Source organism: Pan paniscus, chromosome 16 (assembly GCF_029289425.2).
Source record: "Pan paniscus chromosome 16, NHGRI_mPanPan1-v2.0_pri, whole genome shotgun sequence".
Taxonomy (NCBI): Eukaryota; Metazoa; Chordata; class Mammalia; order Primates; family Hominidae; genus Pan; species Pan paniscus.
In genome coordinates, this window is record NC_073265.2 from 16,458,370 (window position 1) to 16,484,026 (window position 25,657).

Sequence of the window (25,657 nt, forward strand, 5' to 3'; positions counted from 1 at the left end):
GGAATGGAATGGAATGGAATGCAATGGAATGGAATGGAATCAACCCGAATGGAATGCAATGGAATGGAAAGGAATGGAATGGAATGGAATGGAATGGAATGGAAAAGAATGGAATCAAAAGGAACGGAATGCAATGGAATGGAATGGAAACAACCCGAATGGAATCGATTGGAATGCAATGGCATGGAATGGAATGGAATAGAATCAACCCGAAGGGAATTGAATGGAATGGAATGGAATCAACCGGAATGGAATGGAATGGAATGGAATGGAATGGAATGGAATGGAATCAATGCGAATGGAATGGAATGGAATGAAAAGCAATGGAATGGAATGGCATGAAGTGGAATGGAATGGAATCAACGCGAATGGAATGCAATGGAAGGGAATGGAATGGAATGGAACGGAACGGAATCAAACCGAATGGAATGGAATGGAATGGAATGGAATGGAATCAACCCGAAAGGAATGGAATGCAATGGAATGGATTGGAATGGTATCAAGCCGAATGGAATGGTATGGAATGGAATCTATCCAAATGGAATGGAATGGAATGGAAAGGAATGGAATGGAATGGAATGGAATGGAATGGAATCAACCCGCTTGGACTGGAATGGAGAGGAATCAAGTCGAAAGGATTGCAATGGAATGGAATGGAATTGAATGGAATAGAATCAACCGGAATGGAATGGAATGGAATGGAATGGAATGGAATGGAATGGAATCAACACGAATGGAAAAGGACGGAGGGGAATAGAATGGAATGGAATGCAAAGGAATCAACCCAAATGGAATGGAATGGAATGGAATCAACCCGAATGGAATGGAATGGAATGGAATCAACTCGAATGGAATGGAATGGAATGGAATGGAATGGAATGGATTCAACCCGAATGGAATGGAATGCAATTGAATCAACTCGAATGGAATGGATAGGAATGGAATGCAATGGAATCAACCCGAAAGGAATGGAATGCAATGGAATGGAATGGAATGGAATCAACCCGAATGGAAGGGAATGGAATGGAATGGAAGGGAATTGAATAGAATGCAAAGCAGTCAACCAGAATAGAATGGAATGCAATGGAACTGAATGGAATAGAATGCAAAGCAATCAACCTGAATGGAATGGAAAGGAATGGAATGGAATGGAGTGGAATGGAATGGAATGGAATCAACCCGAATGGAATGGAATGGATTGGAATCAACTCGAATGGAATGGAATGGAATGGAATGGAATGGAATGGAATAGAATCAACACAAATGGAATGGAATGGAGTCGAATGGAAATGAATGGAATAGAATGGAATGGAATGCAATGAAAGCAACCCGAATGGAATGGAATGGAATGGAATGGAATCAACCCGAATGGAATGGAATGGAATGGAACGAATTCGAATGGAACGGAATGGAATGGAATGAACTCGAATGGAACGGAAAAGAATGGAATGGAATGGAATGGAATATAATCAACCCGATTGGAATGGAATGCAATGGAATGGAATGGAATCAACGCGAAGGGAATGGAATGGAATGGAATGGAGTGGAATGGAATGGCATGGAGTGTAATGGAATGGAATCAACCCGAATGGAATGCAATGAAATGGAATGGAATGGAATGGAACGGAATGGAATCAACCCGAATGGAATGGAATGGAATGGAATCAACCCGCAAGGAATGGAATGCAATGGAATGGATTGGAATGGTATCAACCCGAATGGAATGGAATGGAATGGAATGGAATGGAATGGAATGGAATGGAATGGAATCTATCCGAATGGAATGGAATGGAATGGAAAGGAATGGATTGGAATGGAATGGAATGGAATCAACCTGAATGGAATGGAATGGAAGGGAATGGAATGGAATGGAATGGAATGGAATGGAGTCAACACGAATGGAATGGAATGGAGGGGAATGGAAGGGAATGCAATGCAATGGAATCAACCCGAATGGAATTGAATGCAATGGAATGGAATGCAATGGAATGGAATCAACCCGAATGGAAGGGAATGGAATGGAATGGGATGGAATGGAATGAAATGGAATCACACCGAATGGAATGGAATGGAATGTTATGGAATGGAATTGAATGTAATCAACGCGAATAGAATGAACTGGAATGGAATGGAATGGAATGGAATCAATCCGAATGGATTGAAACGGAATGGAATGGAATGGAATGGAATCAACCAGAATGGAATGGAATGGAATGGAAGAGAATGGAATGGAATGGAACGGAATGGAATCAATCCGAATGGAATGGAATGGAATGGAATGCAATGCAATGGAATGGAATCAAACCGAATGGATTGGAATGGAATGGAATGGAATGAAATGGATTGGAATGGAATCGACAGAAACGGAACGGAATGGAATGGAATGGAATGGAATGGAAACAACACGAATGGAATGGAATGGAGTGGAATGGAATGGAATGCAATGGAATGGAATGGAATAAACCCGAATTCAATGGAATGTAATGGAAAGGAATGGAAAAGAATGGAATCAAACCGACTGGAATGGAATGGAATGGAATGGAATCATCCGAAATGGAAAGGAATGGAATGGAATGGAATGGAATGGAAAGGAATGGAATCAACACGAAGGGAATGGAATGGAATGAAATGGAATCAATGCGAATGGAATGGAATGGAATGGATTGGAATGGAATGGAATGGAATGGAATGGAATGGAATCAACCCGAATGGAATGGAATGGAATGGAATGGAATGGAATGGAATCAACACGAATGGAATGGAATGGAATGGAATCAACCCGAATATAATAGAATGGAATGGCATGGAATGGAATGGAATGGAATGGAATCAACCCGAATGGAATGGAATGGAATGGCATGGAATGCAAAGGAATGGAATGGAGTCAATCCGACTGGAATGGAATGGAATGGAATGGAATCAACTCAAATGGAATGGAATGGAATGGAATCAATCCGAAATAAATGGAATGGAACATAATGGAAAGAAATGGAATGAAATCAACCCGAATGGAATGGAACGCTGTGCAATCATCTCGAATGAAATTGAATGCAATGGAATCGACTCAACCTGAATGGACTGGAATGGAAAGGAATGGAATGGAATGGAAACAACACGAATGGAATGGAATGGAGTGGAATGGAATGGAATGCAAAGGAATGGAATGGAATAAACCCGAATGCAATGAAATGTAATGGAAAGGAATGGAAAAGAATGGAATCAAACCGAATGGAATGGAATGGAATGGAATGGAATCAACCGAAATGGAAAGGAATGGAATGCAATGGAATGGAATGGAAAGGAATGGAATCAATACGAAGGGAATGTAATGGAATGAAATGGAATCAATGCGAATGGAATGGAATGGAATGGAATGGAATGGAATGGAATGCCATGGAGAGAAATGGAATGGAATCAACACGAATGGAATGCAATGGAATGGAATGGAATGGAATGGAATGGAATGGAATGGAATGGAATGGAACGGAATGGAATCAACCCGAAAGGTATGGAATGGAATGGAATGGAAAGGAATGGAATATTTCCGAATGGAATGGAATGGAAAGGAATGGAATAGAACGGAATGGAATGGAATGGAATGGAATCAAACCACATGGAATGGAACCGAGTGGAATCAACTCGAATGGAATGGAATGGAATGGAATGGAATCACCCCGAATGGAATGGAATGCAAAGGAAAGGAATGGAATGGATTCAACCCAAATGGAATGGAATGGAATGGAATGGAATGGAATCAACACGAATCTAATGGAATGGAATGGAATGGAATGGAATGGACTGGAATCAACAAGATTGGAACGGAATAGAATGGAATGGAATGGAATGCAATGGAATCAACCAGATTGGAATGGAATGGAATGAAATGCAATGGAATCAACCCGAATGGAATGTAATGGAATGGAACGGAATGGAATGGAACGGAATGGAATCAACCTGAATGGAATGGAATGGAATGGAATGGAATGGAATGGAATGGAATGGAATCAACCCGAATGGAATGGAATGGAATGGAATGGAATGGAATGGAATGGAATGGAATGGAATGGAATGGCATGGAATCAACCCGAATGGAATGGAATGGAATGGAATGGAAGGGAATGGAAAAGAATGGAATGGTTTCAACACGAATGGAATGGAATGAAATAGAATATAATGGAATGGAATCAACCCGAATGGAATGGAATGGTATGGAATGCAATGGAATGGAATGGAATGGAATGGAATCAACCTGAATGAAATGGAATGGAATGGAATGGAATGGAATGGAATGGAATGGAATGGAATGGAATGGAATCAACCCGAAGGGAATGGAATGGAATGGAATGGAAAGGAATGGAATGCAATGGAATGGAATCAACCCGTATGGAAGGGAATGGAATCGAATGGAAAGGAATAAACCCGAAAAGAATGGAATAGAATGCAATGGAATGGAATGGGATGAAATGGAATCAACCCGATTGGAATGGAATGGAATGGAATGGACTAGAATGGAATCAATCTGAATGTAATGTAATGGAATGGAATGAAATGGAATGGAGTGGAATCAACCCGAATGAAAGGGAATGGAATGGAAATGAATGGAATGGAATGGAATGGAATCAACCCGAAAGGAATGGAATGGAAGGGAATGGAATGGAAAAGAATGGAATGGAATGGAATGGAATCAACCCCAATGGAATGGAAAGGAATGGCATGGAATGGAATGGAATGGAATGGAATCAACCCGAATGGAGTGGAGTGTTATGCAATGAAATGGAATGGATTGGAATGGAACGGAGTCAAAATGAAGCTAATGGAATGGAATGTGATTGAATGGACTAGAATCAACCCGATTGGAACTGAATGGAATGGAACGGAATGGAATCAACCAAAATGGAATGGAGTGGAATGGAATCAACCCCAATGGAATAGAATGGAATGGAACGGAATGGAATGGAATGGAATGGAATGGAATCAACCCGAATGGAATGGAATGGAATGGAATGGAATCAACCCGAATGGAATGGAATGTAGTGGAGTGGAATGAAATGGAATCAACCCGATTGGAGTGGAATGGAACGGAATGGAATGGAACGGACTGGAATCAACGCGAATCGAATGGAATGGAAATGAATAGAATGCAAGGGAATGGAATGGAATCAACCCGAATGGAATGGAATGTAATTGAATGGAATGGAATGGAATGAAATGGAACAAAATCGAATCAACCCAAATGGAATGGAATGGAATAGAATGGAATGGAATGGAATAGAATGGAATGGTATCAACCGCATTGGAATGGAATGTCATTGAATTGAATGGAATGGAATGGAATGAAATGGAACGAAATGGAATCAACCCGAACGGAATGGAATTGAATGGAATGGAATGGAATCAACCCGAATGGAATGGAATCAATCCGAATGGAATGGAATGGAACGGAACGGAATGGAATGGAATCAACCGGAATGGAATGGAATTGAAAGGAATGGAATGGAATGGAATGGAATCAACCCGAATGGGATGGAATGGAAGGGAACGGAATGGAATGGTATGGAATCAACCTGAGTGGAATGGAATGTAATTGAATGGAATGGAATGGAATGGAATGCAATGGAACGAAATGGAATCAACCCGAATGGAATGGAATGGAAAGGAATGGAAGGGAATGTCATGGAATGGAATGGAATGGAATGGAATCAACCCGAATGGAATGGAATGGAATGGAATGGAATCAACACGAATGGAATGGAATGGAATGGCATGGAATGGAATGGAATGGAATGGAGTCAATCCGAATGGAATGGAATGGAAAGGAATGGAATGGGATAGAATGTAATGGATTGGAATGGAATGGAATGGAATGAAATAGAATATAATGGAATGGAATCAACCCGAATGGAATGGAATGGTATGGAATGCAATGGAATGGAATGGAATGGAATGGAATCAACCCGATTGGAATGGAATGGAATGGAATGGAATTGCATGGAATGGAATGGAATCAACCCGAATGGAATGGAATGGAATGGAATGGAATGGAATGGAATGGAATCAACATGAATGAAATGGAATGGAATGGAATGGAATGGAATGGAATGGAATGGAATGGAATGGAATGGAATCAACCCGAAGGGAATGGAATGGAAGGGGATGGAATGGAATAGAATGGAATGGAATGGAAACAACCCGAATGGAATGGAATGGAATGGAATGGAAAGGAATGGAATGGAATGGAATGGAATCAACCCGAATGGAATGGAATGGAAGGGAATGGAATGGAATGGAATGGAATGGAATCAACCCAAGTGGAACGGAATGTAATGGAATGGAATGGAATGGAATGGAATGAAATGCAACGAAATGGAATCAACCCGAATGGAATGGAATGTAGTGGAGTGGAATGAAATGGAATCAACCCGATTGGAGTGGAATGGAACGGAATGGAATGGAACGGACTGGAATCAACCCGAATCGAATGGAATGGAAATGAATAGAATGCAAGGGAATGGAATGGAATCAACCCGAATGGAATGGAATGTAATTGAATGGAACGGAATGGAATGAAATGGAACAAAATCGAATCAACCCAAATGCAATGGAATGGAATAGAATGGAATGGAATGGAATAGAATGGAATGGTATCAACCCCATTGCAATGGAATGTAATTGAATTGAAGGGAATGGAATGGAATGAAATGGAACGAAATGGAATCAACCCGAACGGAATGGAATTGAATGGAATGGAATGGAATCAACACGAATGGAATGCAATGGAATGGAAAGGAATGGAATGGAATGGAATGGAATGGAATGGAAAAGAATGGAATCAAAAGGAACGGAATGGAATGGAATGGAATGGAAACAACCCGAATGGAATCGATTGGAATGCAATGGCATGGAATGGAATGGAATAGAATCAACCCGAAGGGAATTGAATGGAATGGAATGGAATCAACCGGAATGGAATGGAATGGAATGGAATGGAATGGAATGGAATGGAATCAATGCGAATGGAATGGAATGGAATGGAAAGGAATGGAATGGAATGGCATGAAGTGGAATGGAATGGAATCAACGCGAATGGAATGCAATGGAAGGGAATGGAATGGAATGGAACGGAACGGAATCAAACCGAATGGAATGGAATGGAATGGAATCAACCCGAAAGGAATGGAATGCAATGGAATGGATTGGAATGGTATCAAGCCGAATGGAATGGTATGGAATGGAATCTATCCAAATGGAATGGAAAGGAATGGAATGGAATGGAATGGAATGGAATGGAATCAACCCGCTTGGACTGGAATGGAGAGGAATCAAGTCGAAAGGATTGCAATGGAATGGAATGGAATTGAATGGAATAGAATCAACCGGAATGGAATGGAATGGAATGGAATGGAATGGAATGGAATGGAATCAACACGAATGGAAAAGGACGGAGGGGAATAGAATGGAATGGAATGCAATGGAATCAACCCAAATGGAATGGAATGGAATGGAATCAACCCGAATGGAATGGAATGGAATGGAATGGAATGGAATGGAATGGAATGGAATCAACCCGAATGGAATGGAATGGAATGGAATGGAATGGAACGGAATGGCATGGAATCAACCCGAATGGAATGGAATGGAATGGAATGGAAGGGAATGGAAAAGAATGGAATGGTTTCAACACGAATGGAATGGAATGAAATAGAATATAATGGAATGGAATCAACCCGAATGGAATGGAATGGTATGGAATGCAATGGAGTGGAATGGAATGGAATGGAATCAACCTGAATGAAATGGAATGGAATGGAATGGAATGGAATGGAATGGAATGGAATCAACCCGAAGGGAATGGAATGGAATGGAATGGAAAGGAATGGAATGCAATGGAATGGAATCAACCCGTATGGAAGGGAATGGAATCGAATGGAAAGGAATAAACCCGAAAAGAATGGAATAGAATGCAATGGAATGGAATGGGATGAAATGGAATCAACCCGATTGGAATGGAATGGAATGGAATGGACTAGAATGGAATCAATCTGAATGTAATGTAATGGAATGGAATGAAATGGAATGGAGTGGAATCAACCCGAATGAAAGGGAATGGAATGGAAATGAATGGAATGGAATGGAATGGAATCAACCCGAAAGGAATGGAATGGAAGGGAATGGAATGGAAAAGAATGGAATGGAATGGAATGGAATCAACCCCAATGGAATGGAAAGGAATGGCATGGAATGGAATGGAATGGAATGGAATCAACCCGAATGGAGTTGAGTGTTATGCAATGAAATGGAATGGATTGGAATGGAACGGAGTCAAAATGAAGCTAATGGAATGGAATGTGATTGAATGGACTAGAATCAACCCGATTGGAACTGAATGGAATGGAACGGAATGGAATCAACCAAAATGGAATGGAGTGGAATGGAATCAACCCCAATGGAATAGAATGGAATGGAACGGAATGGAATGGAATGGAATGGAATGGAATCAACCCGAATGGAATGGAATGGAATGGAATGGAATCAACCCGAATGGAATGGAATGTAGTGGAGTGGAATGAAATGGAATCAACCCGATTGGAGTGGAATGGAACGGAATGGAATGGAACGGACTGGAATCAACGCGAATCGAATGGAATGGAAATGAATAGAATGCAAGGGAATGGAATGGAATCAACCCGAATGGAATGGAATGTAATTGAATGGAATGGAATGGAATGAAATGGAACAAAATCGAATCAACCCAAATGGAATGGAATGGAATAGAATGGAATGGAATGGAATAGAATGGAATGGTATCAACCCCATTGGAATGGAATGTAATTGAATTGAATGGAATGGAATGGAATGAAATGGAACGAAATGGAATCAACCCGAACGGAATGGAATTGAATGGAATGGAATGGAATCAACCCGAATGGAATGGAATCAATCCGAATGGAATGGAATGGAACGGAACGGAATGGAATGGAATCAACCGGAATGGAATGGAATTGAAAGGAATGGAATGGAATGGAATGGAATCAACCCGAATGGGATGGAATGGAAGGGAACGGAATGGAATGGTATGGAATCAACCCGAGTGGAATGGAATGTAATTGAATGGAATGGAATGGAATGGAATGCAATGGAACGAAATGGAATCAACCCGAATGGAATGGAATGGAAAGGAATGGAACGGAATGTCATGGAATGGAATGGAATGGAATCGAATCAACCCGAATGGAATGGAATGGAATGGCATGGAATCAACCCGAATGGAATGGAATGGAATGGAATGGAAGGGAATGGAAAAGAATGGAATGGTTTCAACACGAATGGAATGGAATGAAATAGAATATAATGGAATGGAATCAACCCGAATGGAATGGAATGGTATGGAATGCAATGGAATGGAATGGAATGGAATGGAATCAACCTGAATGAAATGGAATGGAATGGAATGGAATGGAATGGAATGGAATGGAATGGAATGGAATCAACCCGAATGGAATGGAATGGAATGGAATGGAATCAACCCGAATGGAATGGAATGTAGTGGAGTGGAATGAAATGGAATCAACCCGATTGGAGTGGAATGGAACGGAATGGAATGGAACGGACTGGAATCAACGCGAATCGAATGGAATGGAAATGAATAGAATGCAAGGGAATGGAATGGAATCAACCCGAATGGAATGGAATGTAATTGAATGGAATGGAATGGAATGAAATGGAACAAAATCGAATCAACCCAAATGGAATGGAATGGAATAGAATGGAATGGAATGGAATAGAATGGAATGGTATCAACCGCATTGGAATGGAATGTCATTGAATTGAATGGAATGGAATGGAATGAAATGGAACGAAATGGAATCAACCCGAACGGAATGGAATTGAATGGAATGGAATGGAATCAACCCGAATGGAATGGAATCAATCCGAATGGAATGGAATGGAACGGAACGGAATGGAATGGAATCAACCGGAATGGAATGGAATTGAAAGGAATGGAATGGAATGGAATGGAATCAACCCGAATGGGATGGAATGGAAGGGAACGGAATGGAATGGTATGGAATCAACCTGAGTGGAATGGAATGTAATTGAATGGAATGGAATGGAATGGAATGCAATGGAACGAAATGGAATCAACCCGAATGGAATGGAATGGAAAGGAATGGAAGGGAATGTCATGGAATGGAATGGAATGGAATGGAATCAACCCGAATGGAATGGAATGGAATGGAATGGAATCAACACGAATGGAATGGAATGGAATGGCATGGAATGGAATGGAATGGAATGGAGTCAATCCGAATGGAATGGAATGGAAAGGAATGGAATGGGATAGAATGTAATGGATTGGAATGGAATGGAATGGAATGAAATAGAATATAATGGAATGGAATCAACCCGAATGGAATGGAATGGTATGGAATGCAATGGAATGGAATGGAATGGAATGGAATCAACCCGATTGGAATGGAATGGAATGGAATGGAATTGCATGGAATGGAATGGAATCAACCCGAATGGAATGGAATGGAATGGAATGGAATGGAATGGAATGGAATCAACATGAATGAAATGGAATGGAATGGAATGGAATGGAATGGAATGGAATGGAATGGAATGGAATCAACCCGAAGGGAATGGAATGGAAGGGGATGGAATGGAATAGAATGGAATGGAATGGAAACAACCCGAATGGAATGGAATGGAATGGAATGGAAAGGAATGGAATGGAATGGAATGGAATCAACCCGAATGGAATGGAATGGAAGGGAATGGAATGGAATGGAATGGAATGGAATCAACCCAAGTGGAACGGAATGTAATGGAATGGAATGGAATGGAATGGAATGAAATGCAACGAAATGGAATCAACCCGAATGGAATGGAATGTAGTGGAGTGGAATGAAATGGAATCAACCCGATTGGAGTGGAATGGAACGGAATGGAATGGAACGGACTGGAATCAACCCGAATCGAATGGAATGGAAATGAATAGAATGCAAGGGAATGGAATGGAATCAACCCGAATGGAATGGAATGTAATTGAATGGAACGGAATGGAATGAAATGGAACAAAATCGAATCAACCCAAATGCAATGGAATGGAATAGAATGGAATGGAATGGAATAGAATGGAATGGTATCAACCCCATTGCAATGGAATGTAATTGAATTGAAGGGAATGGAATGGAATGAAATGGAACGAAATGGAATCAACCCGAACGGAATGGAATTGAATGGAATGGAATGGAATCAACACGAATGGAATGCAATGGAATGGAAAGGAATGGAATGGAATGGAATGGAATGGAATGGAAAAGAATGGAATCAAAAGGAACGGAATGGAATGGAATGGAATGGAAACAACCCGAATGGAATCGATTGGAATGCAATGGCATGGAATGGAATGGAATAGAATCAACCCGAAGGGAATTGAATGGAATGGAATGGAATCAACCGGAATGGAATGGAATGGAATGGAATGGAATGGAATGGAATGGAATCAATGCGAATGGAATGGAATGGAATGGAAAGGAATGGAATGGAATGGCATGAAGTGGAATGGAATGGAATCAACGCGAATGGAATGCAATGGAAGGGAATGGAATGGAATGGAACGGAACGGAATCAAACCGAATGGAATGGAATGGAATGGAATCAACCCGAAAGGAATGGAATGCAATGGAATGGATTGGAATGGTATCAAGCCGAATGGAATGGTATGGAATGGAATCTATCCAAATGGAATGGAAAGGAATGGAATGGAATGGAATGGAATGGAATGGAATCAACCCGCTTGGACTGGAATGGAGAGGAATCAAGTCGAAAGGATTGCAATGGAATGGAATGGAATTGAATGGAATAGAATCAACCGGAATGGAATGGAATGGAATGGAATGGAATGGAATGGAATGGAATCAACACGAATGGAAAAGGACGGAGGGGAATAGAATGGAATGGAATGCAATGGAATCAACCCAAATGGAATGGAATGGAATGGAATCAACCCGAATGGAATGGAATGGAATGGAATGGAATGGAATGGAATGGAATGGAATCAACCCGAATGGAATGGAATGGAATGGAATGGAATGGAACGGAATGGCATGGAATCAACCCGAATGGAATGGAATGGAATGGAATGGAAGGGAATGGAAAAGAATGGAATGGTTTCAACACGAATGGAATGGAATGAAATAGAATATAATGGAATGGAATCAACCCGAATGGAATGGAATGGTATGGAATGCAATGGAGTGGAATGGAATGGAATGGAATCAACCTGAATGAAATGGAATGGAATGGAATGGAATGGAATGGAATGGAATCAACCCGAAGGGAATGGAATGGAATGGAATGGAAAGGAATGGAATGCAATGGAATGGAATCAACCCGTATGGAAGGGAATGGAATCGAATGGAAAGGAATAAACCCGAAAAGAATGGAATAGAATGCAATGGAATGGAATGGGATGAAATGGAATCAACCCGATTGGAATGGAATGGAATGGAATGGACTAGAATGGAATCAATCTGAATGTAATGTAATGGAATGGAATGAAATGGAATGGAGTGGAATCAACCCGAATGAAAGGGAATGGAATGGAAATGAATGGAATGGAATGGAATGGAATCAACCCGAAAGGAATGGAATGGAAGGGAATGGAATGGAAAAGAATGGAATGGAATGGAATGGAATCAACCCCAATGGAATGGAAAGGAATGGCATGGAATGGAATGGAATGGAATGGAATCAACCCGAATGGAGTTGAGTGTTATGCAATGAAATGGAATGGATTGGAATGGAACGGAGTCAAAATGAAGCTAATGGAATGGAATGTGATTGAATGGACTAGAATCAACCCGATTGGAACTGAATGGAATGGAACGGAATGGAATCAACCAAAATGGAATGGAGTGGAATGGAATCAACCCCAATGGAATAGAATGGAATGGAACGGAATGGAATGGAATGGAATGGAATGGAATCAACCCGAATGGAATGGAATGGAATGGAATGGAATCAACCCGAATGGAATGGAATGTAGTGGAGTGGAATGAAATGGAATCAACCCGATTGGAGTGGAATGGAACGGAATGGAATGGAACGGACTGGAATCAACGCGAATCGAATGGAATGGAAATGAATAGAATGCAAGGGAATGGAATGGAATCAACCCGAATGGAATGGAATGTAATTGAATGGAATGGAATGGAATGAAATGGAACAAAATCGAATCAACCCAAATGGAATGGAATGGAATAGAATGGAATGGAATGGAATAGAATGGAATGGTATCAACCCCATTGGAATGGAATGTAATTGAATTGAATGGAATGGAATGGAATGAAATGGAACGAAATGGAATCAACCCGAACGGAATGGAATTGAATGGAATGGAATGGAATCAACCCGAATGGAATGGAATCAATCCGAATGGAATGGAATGGAACGGAACGGAATGGAATGGAATCAACCGGAATGGAATGGAATTGAAAGGAATGGAATGGAATGGAATGGAATCAACCCGAATGGGATGGAATGGAAGGGAACGGAATGGAATGGTATGGAATCAACCCGAGTGGAATGGAATGTAATTGAATGGAATGGAATGGAATGGAATGCAATGGAACGAAATGGAATCAACCCGAATGGAATGGAATGGAAAGGAATGGAACGGAATGTCATGGAATGGAATGGAATGGAATCGAATCAACCCGAATGGAATGGAATGGAATGGCATGGAATCAACCCGAATGGAATGGAATGGAATGGAATGGAAGGGAATGGAAAAGAATGGAATCGTTTCAACACGAATGGAATGGAATGAAATAGAATATAATGGAATGGAATCAACCCGAATGGAATGGAATGGTATGGAATGCAATGGAATGGAATGGAATGGAATGGAATGGAATCAACCTGAATGAAATGGAATGGAATGGAATGGAATGGAATGGAATGGAATGGAATGGAATGGAATGGAATCAACCCGAAGGGAATGGAATGGAATGGAATGGAAAGGAATGGAATGCAATGGAATGGAATCAACCCGTATGGAAGGGAATGGAATCGAATGGAAAGGAATAAACCCGAAAAGAATGGAATAGAATGCAATGGAATGGAATGGGATGAAATGGAATCAACCCGATTGGAATGGAATGGAATGGAATGGACTAGAATGGAATCAATCTGAATGTAATGTAATGGAATGGAATGAAATGGAATGGAGTGGAATCAACCCGAATGAAAGGGAATGGAATGGAAATGAATGGAATGGAATGGAATGGAATCAACCCGAAAGGAATGGAATGGAAGGGAATGGAATGGAAAAGAATGGAATGGAATGGAATGGAATCAACCCCAATGGAATGGAAAGGAATGGCATGGAATGGAATGGAATGGAATGGAATCAACCCGAATGGAGTGGAGTGTTATGCAATGAAATGGAATGGATTGGAATGGAACGGAGTCAAAATGAAGCTAATGGAATGGAATGTGATTGAATGGACTAGAATCAACTCGATTGGAACTGAATGGAATGGAACGGAATGGAATCAACCAAAATGGAATGGAGTGGAATGGAATCAACCCCAATGGAATAGAATGGAATGGAACGGAATGGAATGGAATGGAATGGAATGGAATGGAATCAACCCGAATGGAATGGAATGGAATGGAATGGAATCAACCCGAATGGAATGGAATGTAGTGGAGTGGAATGTAATGGAATCAACCCGATTGGAGTGGAATGGAACGGAATGGAATGGAACGGACTGGAATCAACGCGAATCGAATGGAATGGAAATGAATAGAATGCAAGGGAATGGAATGGAATCAACCCGAATGGAATGGAATGTAATTGAATGGAATGGAATGGAATGAAATGGAACAAAATCGAATCAACCCAAATGGAATGGAATGGAATAGAATGGAATGGAATGGAATAGAATGGAATGGTATCAACCCCATTGGAATGGAATGTAATTGAATTGAATGGAATGGAATGGAATGAAATGGAACGAAATGGAATCAACCCGAACGGAATGGAATTGAATGGAATGGAATGGAATCAACCCGAATGGAATGGAATCAATCCGAATGGAATGGAATGGAACGGAACGGAATGGAATGGAATCAACCGGAATGGAATGGAATTGAAAGGAATGGAATGGAATGGAATGGAATCAACCCGAATGGGATGGAATGGAAGGGAACGGAATGGAATGGTATGGAATCAACCCGAGTGGAATGGAATGTAATTGAATGGAATGGAATGGAATGGAATGCAATGGAACGAAATGGAATCAACCCGAATGGAATGGAATGGAAAGGAATGGAACGGAATGTCATGGAATGGAATGGAATGGAATGGAATCAACCCGAATGGAATGGAATGGAATGGAATGGAATCAACACGAATGGAATGGAATGGAATGGCATGGAATGGAATGGAATGGAATGGAGTCAATCCGAATGGAATGGAATGGAAAGGAATGGAATGGGATAGAATGTAATGGATTGGAATGGAATGGAATGGAATGAAATAGAATATAATGGAATGGAATCAACCCGAATGGAATGGAATGGTATGGAATGCAATGGAATGGAATGGAATGGAATGGAATCAACCCGATTGGAATGGAATGGAATGGAATGGAATTGCATGGAATGGAATGGAATCAACCCGAATGGAATGGAATGGAATGGAATGGAATGGAATGGAATGGAATCAACATGAATGAAATGGAATGGAATGGAATGGAATGGAATGGAATGGAATGGAATGGAATGGAATGGAATGGAATCAACCCGAAGGGAATGGAATGGAAGGGGATGGAATGGAATAGAATGGAATGGAATGGAAACAACCCGAATGGAATGGAATGGAATGGAATGGAAAGGAATGGAATGGAATGGAATGGAATCAACCCGAATGGAATGGAATGGAAGGGAATGGAATGGAATGGAATGGAATGGAATCAACCCAAGTGGAACGGAATGTAATGGAATGGAATGGAATGGAATGGAATGAAATGCAACGAAATGGAATCAACCCGAATGGAATGGAATGTAGTGGAGTGGAATGAAATGGAATCAACCCGATTGGAGTGGAATGGAACGGAATGGAATGGAACGGACTGGAATCAACCCGAATCGAATGGAATGGAAATGAATAGAATGCAAGGGAATGGAATGGAATCAACCCGAATGGAATGGAATGTAATTGAATGGAATGGAATGGAATGAAATGGAACAAAATCGAATCAACCCAAAGGCAATGGAATGGAATAGAATGGAATGGAATGGAATAGAATGGAATGGTATCAACCCCATTGGAATGGAATGTAATTGAATTGAAGGGAATGGAATGGAATGAAATGGAACGAAATGGAATCAACCCGAACGGAATGGAATTGAATGGAATGGAATGGAATCAACCCGAATGGAATGGAATCAATCCGAATGGAATGGAATGGAACGGAACGGAATGGAATGGAATCAACCAGAATGGAATCGAATTGAAAGGAATGGAATGGAATGGAATGGAATCAACCCGAATGGGATGGAATGGAAGGGAACGGAATGGAATGGTATGGAATCAACCCGAGTGGAATGGAATGTAATTGAATGGAATGGAATGGAATGGAATGGAATGCAATGGAACGAAATGGAATCAACCCGAATGGAATGGAATGGAAAGGAATGGAACGGAATGGCATGGAATGGAATGGAATGGAATGGAATCAACCCGAATGGAATGGAATGGAATGGAATGGAATGGAATGGAATGGAATGGAATCAAAACGAATGGAATGGAATGGAATGGCATGGAATGGAATGGAATGGAATGGCATGGAATGGAATGTAATGGAATGGAGTCAATCCGAATGGAATGGAATGGAAAGGAATGGAATGGGATAGAATGTAATGGATTGGAATGGAATGGAATGGAATGAAATAGAATATAATGGAATGGAATCAACCCGAATGGAATGGAATGGTATGGAATGCAATGGAATGGAATGGAATGGAATGGAATCAACCCGATTGGAATGGAATGGAATGGAATGGAATAGAATGGAATCAACCCGAATGGAATGGAATGGAATGGAATGGAATTGCATGGAATGGAATGGTATCAACCCGAATGAAATGGAATGGAAAGGAATGGAATGGAATGGAATGGAATGGAATCAACCTGAATGAAATGGAATGGAATGGAATGGAATGGAATGGATTGGAATGGAATGGAATGGAATGGAATGGAATCAACCCGAAAGGAATGGAATGGAAGGGGATGGAATGGAATAGAATGGAATGGAATGGAAACAACCCGAATGGAATGGAATGGAATGGAATGGAAAGGAATGGAATGGAATGGAATGGAATCAACCCGAATGGAATGGAATGGAAGGGAATGGAATGGAATGGAATGGAATGGAATCAACCCAAGTGGAACGGAATGTAATTGAATGGAATGGAATGGAATGGAATGAAATGCAACGAAATGGAATCAACCCGAGTGGAATGGAATGGAAAGGAATGGAATGGAATGGAATGGAATGGAATGGAATGGAATGGAGTCAATCCGAAAGGAATGGAATGGAATGGAATGGAATAGAATGTAATGGATTGGAATGGAATGGAATGGACTGGAATCAACAAGATTGGAACGGAATAGAATGGAATGGAATGGAATGCAATGGAATCAACCAGAATGGAATGGAATGGAATGAAATGCAATGGAATCAACCCGAATGGAATGTAATGGAATGGAACGGAATGGAATGGAACGGAATGGAATCAACCCGAATGGAATGGAATGGAATGGAATGGAATGGAATCAACCCGAAGGAATGGAATGGAATGGAATGGAATGGAATGGAATGGAATGGCATGGATTCAACCCGAATGGAATGGAATGGAATGGAATGGAAGGGAATGGAAAAGAATGGAATGGTTTCAACACGAATGGAATGGAATGGAATGGAATGGAATGGAATGGAATGGAATGGAATGGAATCAACTAGAATGGAATGGAATGGAATGGAATGGAATAGAATCAACCCGAATGGAATGGAATGGGATGGAATGGAATGCAAAATGCCGGAATGGAAAGGAATGGAATGGAATGGAATTGAATGGAATGGAATAAACACGAGTCCAATGAAATGGAATGGAATGGATTGGAATGGAATGGAATCGACACGAATGTAATGGAATGGAATGGAATGGAATGGAATGGAATGGAATGGAATCAACTGGAATGGAATGGAATGGAAACAACCCGAATAGATAGGAATGGGATGGAATGGAATAGAATTTAAACGAAAGGAAAGGAAAGGAATGGAATGGAATTTAAGGGAATGGAATCAACACGAGTCTAATGGAATGGAATGGAAGGGAATGGAATGGAATGGAATGGAATCAACCGTAATGGAATGGAATGGAATGGAATGGAATGGAATGGAATCAACCCGAATGGAGTGGAATGGGATGGAACGGAATGGAATGGAATCAACCCGAATGGAATGGAATGGAATGGAATGGAATGGAATGAACATGAATGGAGTGGAATGGAGTGGAATGCAATGGACTGGAATGAAATGGAATCACACCGAATGGAATGGAATGGAATGGAATGGGATGGAATGGAATGAAATGGAATCACACAGAATGGAATGGAATGGAATGGAATGGAATGGAAACAACCCGAATGGAATCGATTGGAATGCAATGGAATGGAATGGAATGGAATAGAATCAACCCGAAGGGAATTGAATGGAATGGAATGGAATCAACCGGAATGGAATGGAATGGAATGGAATGGAATGGAATGGAATGGAATGGAATGGAATCAATGCGAATGGAATGGATTGGAATGGAAAGGAATGGAATGGAATGGCATGAAGTGGAATGGAATGGAATCAACGCGAATGGAATGCAATGGAAGGGAATGGAATGGAATGGAACGGAAAGGAATCAAACCGAATGGAATGGAATGGAATGGAATGGAATGGAATCAACCCGAAAGGAATGGAATGCAATGGAATGGATTGGAATGGTATCAAGCCGAATGGAATGGTATGGAATGGAATCTATCCAAATGGAATGGAATGGAATGGAAAGGAAAGGAATGGAATGGAATGGAATGGAATGGAATGGAATCAACCCGCTTGGACTGGAATGGAGAGGAATCAAGTCGAAAGGAATGCAATGGAATGGAATGGAATTGAATGGAATAGAATCAACCGGAATGGAATGGAATGGAATGGAATGGAATGGAATGGAATGGAATCAACACGAATGGAAAAGGACGGAGGGGAATAGAATGGAATGGAATGCAATGGAATCAACCCAAATGGAATGGAATGGAATGGAATCAACCCGAATGGAATGGAATGGAATGGAATAAACTCGAATGGAATGGAATGGAATGGAATGGATTCAACCCGAATGGAATGGAATGCAATTGAATCAACTCGAATGGAATGGATAGGAATGGAATGCAATGGAATCAACCCGAAAGGAATGGAATGCAATGGAATGGAATGGAATGGAATCAACCCGAATGGAAGGGAATGGAATGGAATGGAAGGGAATTGAATAGAATGCAAAGCAGTCAACCAGAATAGAATGGAATGCAATGGAACTGAATGGAATAGAATGCAAAGCAATCAACCTGAATGGAATGGAAAGGAATGGAATGGAATGGAGTGGAATGGAATGGAATGGAATCAACCCGAATGGAATGGAATGGATTGGAATCAACTCGAATGGAATGGAATGGAATGGAATGGAATGGAATGGAATGGAATAGAATCAACACAAATGGAATGGAATGGAGTCGAATGGAAATGAATGGAATAGAATGGAATGGAATGCAATGAAAGCAACCCGAATGGAATGGAATGGAATGGAATGGAATGGAATCAACCCGAATGGAATGGAATGGAATGGAATGGAATCAACCCGAATGGAATGGAATGGAATGGAATGAATTCGAATGGAACGGAATGGAATGGAATGAACTCGAATGGAACGGAAAAGAATGGAATGGAATGGAATGGAATATAATCAACCCGATTGGAATGGAATGCAATGGAATGGAATGGAATCAACGCGAATGGAATGGAATGGAATGGAATGGAATGGAATGGAGTGGAATGGAATGGCATGGAGTGTAATGGAATGGAATCAACCCGAATGGAATGCAATGAAATGGAATGGAATGGAATGGAACGGAATGGAATCAACCCGAATGGAATGGAATGGAATGGAATGGAATCAACCCGCAAGGAATGGAATGCAATGGAATGGATTGGAATGGTATCAACCCGAATGGAATGGAATGGAATGGAATGGAATGGAATGGAATGGAATGGAATCTATCCGAATGGAATGGAATGGAATGGAAAGGAATGGATTGGAATGGAATGGAATGGAATCAACCTGAATGGAATGGAATGGAAGGGAATGGAATGGAATGGAATGGAATGGAATCAACACGAATGGAATGGAATGGAGGGGAATGGAATGCAATGGAATGGAATCAACCCGAATGGAAGGAAATGGAATGGAATGGAATGGAATGGAATGGAATGGAATGGAATGGAATCAACCCGCATGGATTGGAATGGAGAGGAATCAAGTCGAAAGGAATGCAATGGAATTGAATGGAATTGAATGGAATAGAATCAACCCGAATGGAATGGAATGGAATGGAATGGAATGGAATGGAATGGAATGGAATGGAATGGAATCAACACGAATGGAAAAGGACGGAGGGGAATACAATGGAATGGAATGCAATGGAATCAACCCAAATGGAATGGAATGGAATGGAATCAACCCGAATGGAATGGAATGGAATGGAATCAACTCGAATGGAATGGAATGGAATGGAATGGAATGGAATGGAATGGAATGAAATCAACATGAATGGAATGGACTCAAACTGAATTGAATGGAATGGAAAAGAATGGAATGGAATGGAATCAACCCAAATGGAATGGAATGGAATGGCATCAACCCGAATGGCATGTAATGTAATGGAATGGAATGGAATGGAATTAACCCAAATGCAATGTAAAGGAATGGTATGGAATGGAATCAAACCGAATGGATTGGAATGGAATGGAATGGAATGGAATCAACCCGAATGGATTGGAATGGAATGCAATGGAATGGAATGGAATGGAATGGAATGGAATGGAATCAACACGAATTTAATGAAATGGAATGGAATGCAATGGAATGGAATCAAACCGAATGGAATGGAATGCAATGGAATGGAATGGAATTTAATGGATTGGAATGGAATCAACCCGATTGGAATGGAATGCAATGGAATGGAATGGAATTTAATGGATTGGAATGCAATCAACCCGAATAGAATGGTATGGAATGGAATGGAATGGAATGGAGTGGAATGGATTTGAATGGAATCAACCCGAATAGAATGGCTTGGAATGGAATGGAATTGAATGGAATGGAATGGAATGGAATGGAAGCAACCCGAATGGAATGGAATGGAATGGAATTGAATGGAATCAACCGGAATGGAATCGAATGCAATGGAATGGAATTGAACGGACTGGAATGAACCCGAATGGAATGGAATGGAAGGGAAGGGAATGGAATCAACCCGAATAGAATGGAATGGAATGGCATGGAATGGAATGGAATGGAAAGGAATCAACCCGAATGGAATGCAATGGAATGGCATGGAATGCAAAGGAATGGAATGGAGTCAATCCGACTGGAACGGAATGGAATGGAATGGAATCAACTCAAATGGAATGGAATGGAATGGAATCAATCCGAAATAAATGGAATGGAACATAATGGAATGGAATGGAATGAAATCAACCCGAATGGAATGGAACGCTGTGCAATCATCTCGAATGAAATTGAATGGAATGGAATCGACTCAACCTGAATGGACTGGAATGGAAAGGAATGGAATGGAATGGAAACAACACGAATGGAATGGAATGGAGTGGAATGGAATGGAATGCAAAGGAATGGAATGGAATAAACCCGAATGCAATGAAATGTAATGGAAAGGAATGGAAAAGAATGGAATCAAACCGAATGGAATGGAATGGAATGGAATGGAATCAACCGAAATGGAAAGGAATGGAATGCAATGGAATGGAATGGAAAGGAATGGAATCAACACGAAGGGAATGGAATGGAATGAAATGGAATCAATGCGAATGGAATGGAATGGGATGGAATGGAATGGAATGGAATGCCATGGAGAGAAATGGAATGGAATCAACACGAATGGAATGCAATGGAATGGAATGGAATGGAATGGAATGGAATTGAATGGAATGGAATGGAACGGAATGGAATCAACCCGAAAGGAATGGAATGGAATGGAATGGAAAGGAATGGAATATTTCCGAATGGAATGGAATGGAAAGGAATGGAATAGAACGGAATGGAATGGAATGGAATGGAATCAAACAACATGGAAAGGAACCGAGTGGAATCAACTCGAATGGAATGGAATGGAATGGAATGGAATCACCCCGAATGGAATGGAATGCAAAGGAAAGGAATGGAATGGATTCAACCCAAATGGAATGGAATGGAATGGAATGGAATGGAATCAACACGAATATAATGGAATGGAATGGAATGGAATGGAATGGACTGGAATCAACAAGATTGGAACGGAATAGAATGGAATGGAATGGAATGCAATGGAATCAACCAGAATGGAATGGAATGGAATGAAATGCAATGGAATCAACCCGAATGGAATGTAATGGAATGGAACGGAATGGAATGGAACGGAATGGAATCAACCCGAATGGAATGGAATGGAATGGAATGGAATGGAATCAACCCGAAGGAATGGAATGGAATGGAATGGAATGGAATGGAATGGAATGGCATGGAATCAACCCGAATGGAATGGAATGGAATGGAATGGAAGGGAATGGAAAAGAATGGAATGGTTTCAACACGAATGGAATGGAATGGAATGGAATGGAATGGAATGGAATGGAATCAACTAGAATGGAATGGAATGGAATGGAATGGAATAGAATCAACCCGAATGGAATGGAATGGGATGGAATGGAATGCAAAATGCCGGAATGGAAAGGAATGGAATGGAATGGAATTGAATGGAATGGAATAAACACGAGTCCAATGAAATGGAATGGAATGGATTGGAATGGAATGGAATCGACACGAATGTAATGGAATGGAATGGAATGGAATGGAATGGAATGGAATCAACCGGAATGGAATCGAATGGAATGGAACGGAATCAACTAGAATGGAATGGAATGGAATGGAATGGAATAGAATCAACCCGAATGGAATGGAATGGGATGGAATGGAATGCAAAATGCCGGAATGGAAAGGAATGGAATGGAATGGAATTGAATGGAATGGAATAAACACAAGTCCAATGAAATGGAATGGAATGGATTGGAATGGAATGGAATCGACACGAATGTAATGGAATGGAATGGAATGGAATGGAATGGAATGGAATCAACCGGAATGGAATCGAATGGAATGGAACGGAATCAACTGGAATGGAATGGAATGGAAACAACCCGAATAGATAGGAATGGGATGGAATGGAATAGAATTTAAACGAAAGGAAAGGAAAGGAATGGAATGGAATTTAAGGGAATGGAATCAACACGAGTCTAATGGAATGGAATGGAAGGGAATGGAATGGAATGGAATGGAATCAACCGTAATGGAATGGAATGGAATGGAATGGAATGGAATCAACCCGAATGGAGTGGAATGGGATGGAACGGAATGGAATGGAATCAACCCGAATGGAATGGAATGGAATGGAATGGAATGGAATGAACATGAATGGAGTGGAATGGAGTGGAATGCAATGGACTGGAATGAAATGGAATCACACCGAATGGAATGGAATGGAATGGAATGGGATGGAATGGAATGAAATGGAATCACACAGAATGGAATGGAATGGAATGGAATGGAATGGAAACAACCCGAATGGAATCGATTGGAATGCAATGGAATGGAATGGAATGGAATAGAATCAACCCGAAGGGAATTGAATGGAATGGAATGGAATCAACCGGAATGGAATGGAATGGAATGGAATGGAATGGAATGGAATGGAATGGAATGGAATCAATGCGAATGGAATGGATTGGAATGGAAAGGAATGGAATGGAATGGCATGAAGTGGAATGGAATGGAATCAACGCGAATGGAATGCAATGGAAGGGAATGGAATGGAATGGAACGGAAAGGAATCAAACCGAATGGAATGGAATGGAATGGAATGGAATGGAATCAACCCGAAAGGAATGGAATGCAATGGAATGGATTGGAATGGTATCAAGCCGAATGGAATGGTATGGAATGGAATCTATCCAAATGGAATGGAATGGAATGGAAAGGAAAGGAATGGAATGGAATGGAATGGAATGGAATGGAATCAACCCGCTTGGACTGGAATGGAGAGGAATCAAGTCGAAAGGAATGCAATGGAATGGAATGGAATTGAATGGAATAGAATCAACCGGAATGGAATGGAATGGAATGGAATGGAATGGAATGGAATGGAATCAACACGAATGGAAAAGGACGGAGGGGAATAGAATGGAATGGAATGCAATGGAATCAACCCAAATGGAATGGAATGGAATGGAATCAACCCGAATGGAATGGAAAGGAATGGAATAAACTCGAATGGAATGGAATGGAATGGAATGGATTCAACCCGAATGGAATGGAATGCAATTGAATCAACTCGAATGGAATGGATAGGAATGGAATGCAATGGAATCAACCCGAAAGGAATGGAATGCAATGGAATGGAATGGAATGGAATCAACCCGAATGGAAGGGAATGGAATGGAATGGAAGGGAATTGAATAGAATGCAAAGCAGTCAACCAGAATAGAATGGAATGCAATGGAACTGAATGGAATAGAATGCAAAGCAATCAACCTGAATGGAATGGAAAGGAATGGAATGGAATGGAGTGGAATGGAATGGAATGGAATCAACCCGAATGGAATGGAATGGATTGGAATCAACTCGAATGGAATGGAATGGAATGGAATGGAATGGAATGGAATGGAATAGAATCAACACAAATGGAATGGAATGGAGTCGAATGGAAATGAATGGAATAGAATGGAATGGAATGCAATGAAAGCAACCCGAATGGAATGGAATGGAATGGAATGGAATGGAATCAACCCGAATGGAATGGAATGGAATGGAATGGAATCAACCCGAATGGAATGGAATGGAATGGAATGAATTCGAATGGAACGGAATGGAATGGAATGAACTCGAATGGAACGGAAAAGAATGGAATGGAATGGAATGGAATATAATCAACCCGATTGGAATGGAATGCAATGGAATGGAATGGAATCAACGCGAATGGAATGGAATGGAATGGAATGGAATGGAATGGAGTGGAATGGAATGGCATGGAGTGTAATGGAATGGAATCAACCCGAATGGAATGCAATGAAATGGAATGGAATGGAATGGAACGGAATGGAATCAACCCGAATGGAATGGAATGGAATGGAATGGAATCAACCCGCAAGGAATGGAATGCAATGGAATGGATTGGAATGGTATCAACCCGAATGGAATGGAA